The following is a 10,837-nucleotide window of genomic DNA, read 5'->3' as shown; positions in this document are numbered from 1 at the left end:
CGAAGTTGCAAAAAACAAAGACAGGAATAAAAAAAGCAACTAGAAAGAAATGATAGCTTACCCAACAAAGGGGATACAATTAAAGTGACAGCTTAATTTCTTAATAACAGCAGTGGGCCAGGTATGGTGTTGTGCACCTGTAGTGCCAGCTATTCAGGAAGCTGAGGTGAGAGAATCACTTGAGCCAGGGGGTTTGAGAGAAGAAAATGAAATAATATACAATTGAAAGATTTTCTGAGAAGGAAAATAAAATAAAGATATTATCCAAAAACAGAAGTTATCACCAAAAGACTTTCATTGAGGGAACATGAAAAGAATGTACTTCAAGAGGAAGCCAACTAATTCCAGTAGGATGTACTGAGATGCTCTTCTTAAGAAGGAATGTTGGAACTTCACTAGAACAAGACACTAATGATCCTCAGGACCACATTTACAGAAAATTGTATTTATTTCTTCGAAACATGATTTTAGATTTGCATATATTTGATTTTGACAACAGGTTAAAAATTCTGTCAGTAAGAACCTAGTATGCTTTCCAGGCAATATACTTATTTTTAAAAAGGTTCTTTAAAACATTACTAACAGGATGAATATAGTAGGAGAATATTTTATATTTCTGTAGTCCAAGAGACTTGCTTCTGGCTAACAAGTACATTTCTGGGAAAGCTTGCTCAATCTGAATCAGAAAGCAGAGAAAAGAAGCAGTCAGATCAGCAGGAAGAACAAATGTTGCAAATGGAAGAAAATACAGACAGATGGCTGAATCTGTGTTAGATCACACTGAACCATTGTGAAGGCAAGTAAGGACATTAATTGTTCAGAGCATGCACATAGTGCAATGGGAGGAAATTATTATTTGCAGATGGATTTCTTGATACTCTACAGAAAGACTACTAACATACCTGCATAATGCTGTCCCCAGAGGAAATGAAAAGATTTGACATTTTCTCCCAAAATCTAAGTTTCACATTTACAAAAAGAGTCTTCATTGGACTATTTATCCCTATGCCTATTTTTATGGCTTTGTCATTGGTTTAAAGCTGAAAAACATTAGAAAAATTTGGGGTGATTTGCTTACTAAAAAGCCTTATTACAAGTCCTTATTATTTCAATTGGTGCCAAATAATACTTCAATAATTGTCATAAAAAATGTGAGAGCTTTGTCTATCAATGGCAACAATAGTGAAGAAGACAATAGTTTCTCTCACCCATGCTACATTAAAAATTAACTTTTCTACTTTTAACATCCTCCTCCCCATGAAGATTTTATCTCCAGAGCCAAAATTACTATTTTTGGCTACATTTATCTCAGCTGGGTATCAATAGAACCCAGTATTATCTAACTAATTTATATTATAGTGTTTCTAACTAATATTCCTTTCAGGGTTGCACTTTTAAAAAGAATCCTTCTTAATCGGAATAACACTTACTTATTGGTAGAATGTCCAGCAACTGGCAAATTTCTAAATATCTACTCTATCAAAATGGCATGTCAGGTCATTTAAAAAAGAACGTATTTTGAGGATAATTGGCTAGCCATTTGGAAGAAAAGTGAAATTAGATCCCTACCTCAGGCCATAGACAAACACAATAAAAGATTAATGATTATCATAAAGTTAAAAATAAAAGTAAAAAATCAAAAGAAAATAGAAAATATTTTTATTATTCTTTATACTAAGCCTTTCTTATGAAACAAAAATAAAAATTAAGAAAAATATTGAAACTTTGACTACCTAAAATTTCGTGATTTTTTATTTTAATTTATTTTAGAGAAAGAGTCTTGCTCTGTTGTCTAGGCTTGAGTGCAGTGGCGAAATCATAGATCACTGCAACTTTTGTTTGTTTGTGATTTTAAGTTCCAGGATACATGTGCAGGATGTGCAGGTTTGTTACATAGGTAAATGTGTGCCATGGTGGTTTGCTGTACCTGTCAACCCATTGCCTAGGTATTAAGCCCAGCATTTTTCCTGATGCTCTCCCTCCCTCTCCCCCACCCCTCCCAGCAGGCTCCAGTTCACCGCAACTTTGAACTACTGGGCTTAAGTGATCTTTCTGCGTTGGTCTCTCAAAGCTCTGGCATCATAGGCATGAGCCACAGCACCTGGCCTCTACTTAAAATTTAAAACATCACCCAGTAAGAAAAACCATATACAAAGTCAAAATGACAAACGAGAAATTGAAAAGATATTGGTAACATATATGATGGACAAGGAAAGACAGTAAAGGCAATGTTTAAGAGCACAGGCTCAGAAATGAGATTGCACAGGTTCGAATATTAACTACACCAAATTCTTAGTCTTTTGACTTTAGGCAAGTCATTTAACCTCCTTCGGCCTCAAGTTTCCTCATCTATAAGGAGGAGTTAATAATAAATCTATTTTCTTGGGTTAGCTGAGAGCTATTATAATTGCCCATGATCTATCAAAATTTAATTAAATCAATAAGATAAGCACAACTGATCCACTAGAATACTGAACATCAATAAAAACCTATCTATCTATCCGTTTCATCTTATTTTCAGCTACTCCTTGGCACAAATCCTACATATCAAATTGTCCTGGTCCACATTCTCTTTAAATTGGCTGTGTATTTCTGTGATGGTTAATTTTGGATGACAACTTGACTGAATTAAGGGATTCCCAGCTGGTAATAACTGGTAAAGCATTATTCCTAAGTATTTCTGTGCAGCTGTTTCTGGAGGAGATTGGCATTTGAATCAGTGGACTGAGTAGGGAAGATCCACCCTCCCCCATAGATGAGCACCATCCAATTGGTTGAGGGCCTGCATAGAACAAAAGGGAAGGAGAAAGCTGAATCTGCTCACTCTTCTAGAGTTGAGACTTCTCTTGCCCTAGCACATCAAAACTCCAGGTTCTCTGACCTTTGAACACTGGAACTTAACCCAGTATCCGCTTACCTCCTCAGGATCTCAGGACTTTGGACTTGGACTGAGCCATGCTACAAGCTTCCCTGGTTCTCCACCTTGTATATATGGTATATCATGGAATTTCTCAGTCTCCAGTATAATATGAGCCAATTCTCATAATAACTCTCTTCTCTATCTAATCTATTACATTTATCTTTCTATCTCAATTTTGTTTTTTATCTGGAGAACCCTAATATAACTTCCTGTTGCGTACCTTTAATGTCATTATCTCAGTCTAAAATTCTCCTTGTAGTCACTGGAAGTAAAATATTAATATCACCTATATTTTAAATTCAAACTCAAATCCTGCTTTTACTATAGAGTACTCTTTATTAGTCCATCAGAATGTTGCATTCTCTCTCTCTCTGAATTTCTAAGGAGTCTATAATGCTAGTTTCTACAAATAATCAAATATTGTTTTGTTCTTTCAGTGTAGTATATGTACATATTTTATCTCCTACAGAAATTTGTAAATTTTCACAGGCAAGAATCTTCTTCTGCTTCTATAACCTCACAGTGCATATTAAGTACTTACTGTGAAAATGTTAAATATTTTTCTATGTGTTCCATAACATTGATCTGCTACAGGTCAATCAGTGAGAATGTATATAGAATTCCCATACCCGTAATCTGTTCACCACCACCAACCCCCACCTGAAACCCTTTACCTACATACACACTTAGAAAAAGAAACAAATATTTCCCAAATGGCATGTGGTTCCTTTTGTTACTTGTGCTTAACTAATAAATATATGAAACACGATCTGTGCTACATTTTTAAAGGTTGCAGTGTGGGATATAGGCTGAGAGGGGGAATAGGTGGAAGAATTAAGGAGGCTATTTCAGTGATTAAGAGAGATGATGGTGGCTTGAGCAGGATGGTAGCAGAGGAGGCCAAGGGATAGGAGGCTGGGCATGGTGGCTCACACCTGTAATCCCAGCACTTTGGGAGGCCAAGGCGGGTGGACCACCTGAGGTCAGGAGTTTGAGACCAGCCTGGCCAACACAGAGAAACCCCTTCTCTACAAAAATTAGAAAAATTAGTCAGGCGTGGTGGTGCATTCCTGTAATGCCAGCTACTCGGGAGGCTGAGGCAGGAGAATCACTTGAACCTGGGAGGCAAAGGTTGCAGAGCCAAGACCATGCCACTGCACTACAGCCTGGGCAACAGAGTGAGACTCTGTCTCGAAAAATAAAAAAAGAGAGAGAGATGGGATCAGATTCCAGATACATTTTGAAGGTAGAGGCAGTATATTTGCCTGCAGACTGGATATAGTGTGATAAAGAAAGGGCAAGGCCAAGATCCAGAATGTCAAGTGCATAGCTGACTTCAGAAAATAACCAGTTCAAATCAGAGCAAATGGATGAAGGGGCGAGGGCATAGGTTTCCAAATGAGATGGGCAAAATATCTCAGTTTGAATATTTGAAAATTATATTGGTAGGCATAGAACAGATTTAGTAGAGCATATTTAAAAAGAGTAGACACATAGAAAATGAACAAATAAACAAACCAGGCAATTATTAATCCTAGGAAAAAAATAAGTATAAAATAAAAGGTATATATACAAAGATTTATTTAGCTTTGCAGGGAACAATATTTTTACAATATTAATAACATAAACACAGAGTAATTGATTTAGTAAAATACTATGATATAACTCTACTGGAAGGATGAGAGGAGGGGGAAACATAGAAAAACCTAAATCCTTATTTGCCATAACAGGAAGTCAATAGATAAAGTATAAAATTGTCAAATCAAGAAATAGGATTATAAGCATATTATTTAGACATGGAGGTAAATATAGAGGATACTGCTAAAAATAGTGAAAAATGATACCTTACAGGGTAAGGCTAATTTTAACATGAATAAGAATTACAATTAACTGGAACCTCATCCTCAGAGATTCTGATCCAATAGGTTGGAGTGTGACCCATGAATGTACATTTCTGAAAAGCTCACTCCTAGACTGGGCAACATGGCAAAATCTTATCTCTACAAAAAATACAAAAATTAGCCAGGCATGGTGGTGCACGTCTGTGGTTCCAGCTACTAGGGGACTGAGGCAGGAGGATTGCTTAAGCCTGGGAGGCAGAGGTTGCAGAGAGCCAAGATCATGCCACTGTACTCCAACTTGGGTGACAGAGTGAGACCCCATCTGAAAAACTTAAAAAAAAAAAAAAAAAGCTCACTGGTGATGCCAATGCTACTGGTCTTAGGTCCAAACTTAGAGAAAAACTGCCATGGAAAGTAGAACTAAGGAGTTAGAAACAGTGGAACAGAAGACACCTGTTTTTTCATTATCATTAGTTTAGTAGAGTGGTTCTCAAACCTGGGTGCTCATTGGAATCACCTGGGGAGCTTTGAAAACTACTGACACCTAGATCCCATCCCCAGATGTTGTGATGTAATCCATCTGAGGTGCAACCTGGTGTTGGTGGTTTTAATAGCTCTCCAGGTGATTTTCATGTGTGGTCAAGCTAGAGAACTTTTTAAGCATAATTTTAACTATGTGCATAAACTAATTTTTAACAGTAAAATAATTTTATGTATAGTCTGCATGGGAGTGGGAAGACGGTCAGACAAAGAGCTGAAAGACATGAGATTATGTCTGATATGATTGTCTGCCGTGAGCCAGCTCTGTATCCTTGGGAAAGTCACCAAATCTATCTGGGCTTCAGTTTCCTCATGTGTAAAATTATGATGTTAGACTAGCTATTCTCAATGTTCTTTTCAACTTTACATTTTTATGGATAATTGCTATAATGTTGTATGCTATAAAAGTGTAGAGCAACACAAATACTCCATGTGATACAAAGATTATTATTATTTAGGAAACTATATTATAAATATTTTTATTATTTTTAAGTATCTTTTTCATATATACATATAACTTTTCCCCATTGCCTATTTGTTTTATTCAGTACAATAATCAAATCACCCTGGAAAATAAAGATGAAAACAGTTGAGATTAATTTATACTTCATTTCTCTAAAACATCATTTGCCAGATTGCATTCATGAAGAGGACAAAATAGTCCACCCTTGGGTTATGGTAATTTATTTTCTCAATAGTGATAATGAGCAGATTCTGACCCTTCTACTGGCCCCATATTTCTATCTACAAGGAGTTTCCTTTTTCAAGATGTCCACCTCTAACTAATTTTAAGGGGGCAGTATGTGGTCATAAAAGTTCAGGCATACGAAAGTACAAAAAGTTTTCACTTAACATTGTCAATAGCTTTTTGGAAACTGTGACTTTAAGCAAAACAGCATATAACAAAACCAATTTAACCATAAGCTAATTGGTATACGTGAGAGTTAAGTTCCTATAGCATATTTTGGTCATAAAAATATCACCAAACTTCTAAATAAAAACAAAACACTTCTAATTTTAAACATTAAATAAATGTGAGCTATGCATAAATGTTTAAATGATTAATAAAAACAAATAAGATAATTACTTACCCAATTATTCCAGCTCAGATGGCTGGAGCCTATTCTGGCAGCTCAGGGCACAAGGCAGGAACCAGCCTGGACAGGATGCCTTTTCATCACTGGGTTTACTTATACACACACAGACATACACACACACACCTGTACTAGGACCATTTAGACACTCCAATTCAACTAATGTGTGCATCTTTGGAATGTGGGAGAAAACCAGATTACCCAGAGAAAACTCACACAGACATGGCAAGAATTTAAAAACTCCACACACACAGTGGCCTTGGCTAGAATCAGTTTTTTTCTCTCACCAGTGTTATAATGAAACCATGTTGAAGAAAATGAGGTTATTCCAGGACCTGCTGTAATTGATTGGAGTGTTGGCTAAACTCCTTGGTGACTCCTCATTACTGAAAGGTCTTACCCTGATTATCCTGGAGTCCTAGAATAATTGTGCTGTAAATTCTCAATCATGAATACTAACAAAGAGAGATTTGAAGAATGAGGATTGATATAAATAATCCAAGGGATTTTATATTGACTTTAGAATGCACCATGTAGAGAAAACTCCCAATTCGTCTTTAGAATTATGTTTTATTTAGAATAATTAAAATCAGTTTTCAATTATTGAATCAATAGAGACAACTGGTTTTATGCAAGTAGAGAAGGAAAACTGGTCTGAAACAACAAAAATTAGCTTCTCATAATTACAGATGGATTATCAAGAGTAAGGTGTTTAAAAAGTAAACATATTCATGCACATGTGTGTTTGCCCATGACTTTGATTTCCTGCCTTTTAAGGAAATTTTTGCTCAGTTGGAAATCATAAGCCTTGGTGATCTAGTGCTGAAACAAAAGGTGAATTCTAAAATGAAATGAGGTCAGAGCTGTGTGCCATGCTTTTCCAGGTAGTTAAAAATGAACTGAGAATTCACCATCTGGTGAGAGGCATCTTGGGGAAGCAGTCACCTTCTGTTAGACATAAATGAAATGAAAGTTTGTTGAGCTATTTATTCTTAGGTAGTTGTGACTGTGTTTTGCTCCTCCACTGAAATTAGCTCAAATTTTGATCTCACACGTTTAGAATGGATGTTCTCAGCTAACACTGAGACTAATCTAATCAATTAATTTGTGCCAACAGAGAAGTTGTAGGGAATAGTCCTTTCTCTCAACTCCTAAGTTTGCCTTACCTAGGTAAATATGAACATGTTATCAGAAGTTAAACCCTTCTAGTCTACCCAACTAAAAACACTAATTGATAAATTTTAGATGAGGTAGGAGAGAAGCTCAGCACTAAAGAGGAGAAAGATTGGTGGTCTAGTAGGATTTTGCAACTGCCCTGAAATCACGGCATCTGTGCACAAAGACTAGAAAATATACACTTACCTTTTAGTATATGTGCTACTGAAGTGAGCACTACACTTACTCTTAGAAAGCAGCATGTAAATAGAGGTATTGGCTCTGTTTCTTTACATAAAAGCTTTGAGTGTTTTTACCTTTACATAAAATTTTGAGTGCAAAATCATTTTGAAAGAGATGTATAAATAATATTTTAAAGGTAACCTCAATGAATGAAAATAATGCTAAATCATATGTATATAGCATTTACAAATACTTTCAAAGACTGAATTTTATTCTTAATAACAACCTTGTGAGATCAGTAAAGTAAGTAAAAGCCCTATTTTACAAATGAAGGAACTAAGATTCAAAGAGATTAAGTAGAGTACTAGAAATGGTATAGCTAGTATATAATGGGAAGAAAGGGAGGCGAAAGGGCCTATATTCAAGCAACTATAATAACCACTACCACCATTTACTGAACACCTACCATGTTCAGTGATTATGTTAAGCATTTTAAGGATATTATTGCATTTATTAAAATATTATTTCCTAAAAAAATAAAAAGTAGGACAATTTCTTGCAAAAAAATTCAGTAAAACAATAAGGCAGATGATAATGATAACTATAATTTGTTGAACAGTTATTTGCTAGACACTGTGTTAGGCATTTAATCTAGATTTTATCTAATTCTCACAATTACCCAAAGAGATGACTATTATTTATTTCATTTTACACATAAAAAATATAAGGCACAGAGGAATTAAGTGACTTGACCAAGACTGCACAGCTGGTAAGTGATGGAACATACTACTATATGTCATGTGGTTACAAATATTGGTTACATTGAATTATTTACTCTTAACTGTCATGAAAACTTACCTATCATAGATTTAACCACATGAATAGTATTTTAAACAATTATTTGTGTTTTTCATAATTTTACTTAAGCTCCTTCATATAGATAATCTTTCTTCTACTACCTTTGGATTAAAACTTAGGTGGACCGCATATTTATTCTGGCCACTCTTGGGTACACTTTTCTGATCATGTTAAGTCACAATTACAGTCTGAGTACGGTAATTATAAGTGTACAATAATAGATAATGATCAAAACTCCAAAATTGTTTTAATGTTAAAGTCTTTCTGCCTTTTGCATCATGGGCCAGAAGAAGCTGGACACAGGTAAGTTGGAAGTGAGTGCAGTCCTCCTTCCTGTCCCTGCTCTGCTTCCCCTAGTTTATTAACTATGATTTTTGATTTTCTGTTTCCACCAGAGTGGAAGTTGAGATAGGGAGGAGAGATAAAAGGAATGAGAAAGTTTTTACATGACTGTTATTGTTGTAAGGTGGCTCTGTGCTCTCTGGGACTGAAAGACATATAATTTGACTTTTTAATCCCCCCATGGGACATTTTTATTGGCTCTTTGGAAATCTCTGTTGAAGGCCTCTCAACTTCCATTGTCTTGATCTGGCTGAATGGCTTTTATTCTAGCAGCTAATTACTCTCTCCCAGCTTCTAGAATCCTTCAACCCACCTCTATTTCCTTCCTTCTGAGGTCCCATCACCCTTCTAAGCAGCACCATTGAACAGAATCTAATACAAATGCAATACGAACTGAAACAGACTGTCTCTAAAGCTAGCCATAACATTCTCTCCTCGTCCCTTTGCTTTTTTGTAATGTGGTTTCCACTCTTCCCATAAAAAGATGAAGTCTATTTTCCTTTCTTTTGAAACCAGGACCATCCCAATCAAATCCAGCAAAAGCTATGCTTTATGACTTCCAGGCCTACATCTTGAGATCTTGCAGCTTCTATTTTTGCCCCTTTGGAGTCCTGAGTCATCATGCATATTAGTCCAACTACCCCACTGGAGAGAGAGGCTCAGCCAGATCCCAGGTGTTCCAACCATGCCAGCTGAGGCACCAGGTATGGAGTGGACATTTTAGATACCCCAGGAACACAGAGAGATCCAAGCTAACACTGCAGAGACAAACCAGACCTGAATCTACCCCAAATTGTAACGTTGTGAGCACATAAATTATTGCTTTTATTTTAACCTTCTATATTTTGTGGTAGTGTTTTTTTGTTTGTTTGTTTTGGTTTCGTTTTGGTTTTAGCAGTAGTGTGTAACTGATACAAAGGCTATCTGGTCTACAGTAAACACTTTTGTATTCCTGATCACACATACTTTGGGAGGGCAGAAAACTCTCTTTCATTTTGGTGCTCATATTATTTGTCAACCCATTTCAAAAATTTTCTGAGTCAAACAGCAATCCAATGAAGTTAAACAGACACTTAACATATTGACCCAGAAACGCTCCTCCTAGCCCAAGAGAAGTTGAAGACATGTTCACATAAAGACTTATTTACAAATGTTTAAAATAGTTTTATTTGTAATTACCAAAAACTGGGAGAAAACCAAAAATTCATCAACTGGTGAATGGATAAACATATTGTCATTCATCCACGAAACTACTGATACATGCAACAACATGGATGAGTCTCAAAAGCAATATGTTAATTGATAGAAGAAAGATATAAAAAGCTATATATTATTTTTTAAAAATGTATTGTCATTCATATGACATTCTGTAAAAGACAAAGCTAAATGGGCAAAAATCAAACCAGTGTTGGTTAGCATCTGGAAGTATGAGAAGGGTATTAACTTCAAATGGGCACCAGAGAACTTTTGTGGGTAATGATGTGGTATTTTTTATATGACTGTATACATTTGTCAAAACTCATTCCTAACTTTAAAAGGTTTATTTTACTGTGTGCATATTATACTCAATAAACCTGACATAATAAATAAAATCTAATGCCCTTCAATCATGGTTAACACATACCAAGCTATATAAGTCGTCTTATGGAAGCCCCTGTCACCGGAATTGAGTACCAGCTCCCCCAATTCATTTGAGTGGTAAAGGTTGGTAATTATAGTATAGTATAGCTCTCTCTAAATTAATCATCCTCAAAAATCTCTTCAACTTTCCAAAAAGCCAAACATTTTGTGCTTTTTTTTCCCTCAGAGACAGGGTCTCACTCTGTTGCCCAGGCTGGGATACAGTGCGACACAATCATAGTCCACTACAGTGACTACAGGCACACACCAGCATGTGCAACTAA

This window comes from Aotus nancymaae, unplaced genomic scaffold, assembly GCF_030222135.1.
Source record: "Aotus nancymaae isolate 86718 unplaced genomic scaffold, 86718_ANA_hifiasm-v0.15.2.pri h1tg000016l, whole genome shotgun sequence".
NCBI classification, from domain to species: Eukaryota; Metazoa; Chordata; class Mammalia; order Primates; family Aotidae; genus Aotus; species Aotus nancymaae.
The sequence above is the reverse complement of the archived record's forward strand: the minus strand, read 5'-3'. Positions refer to the sequence as shown.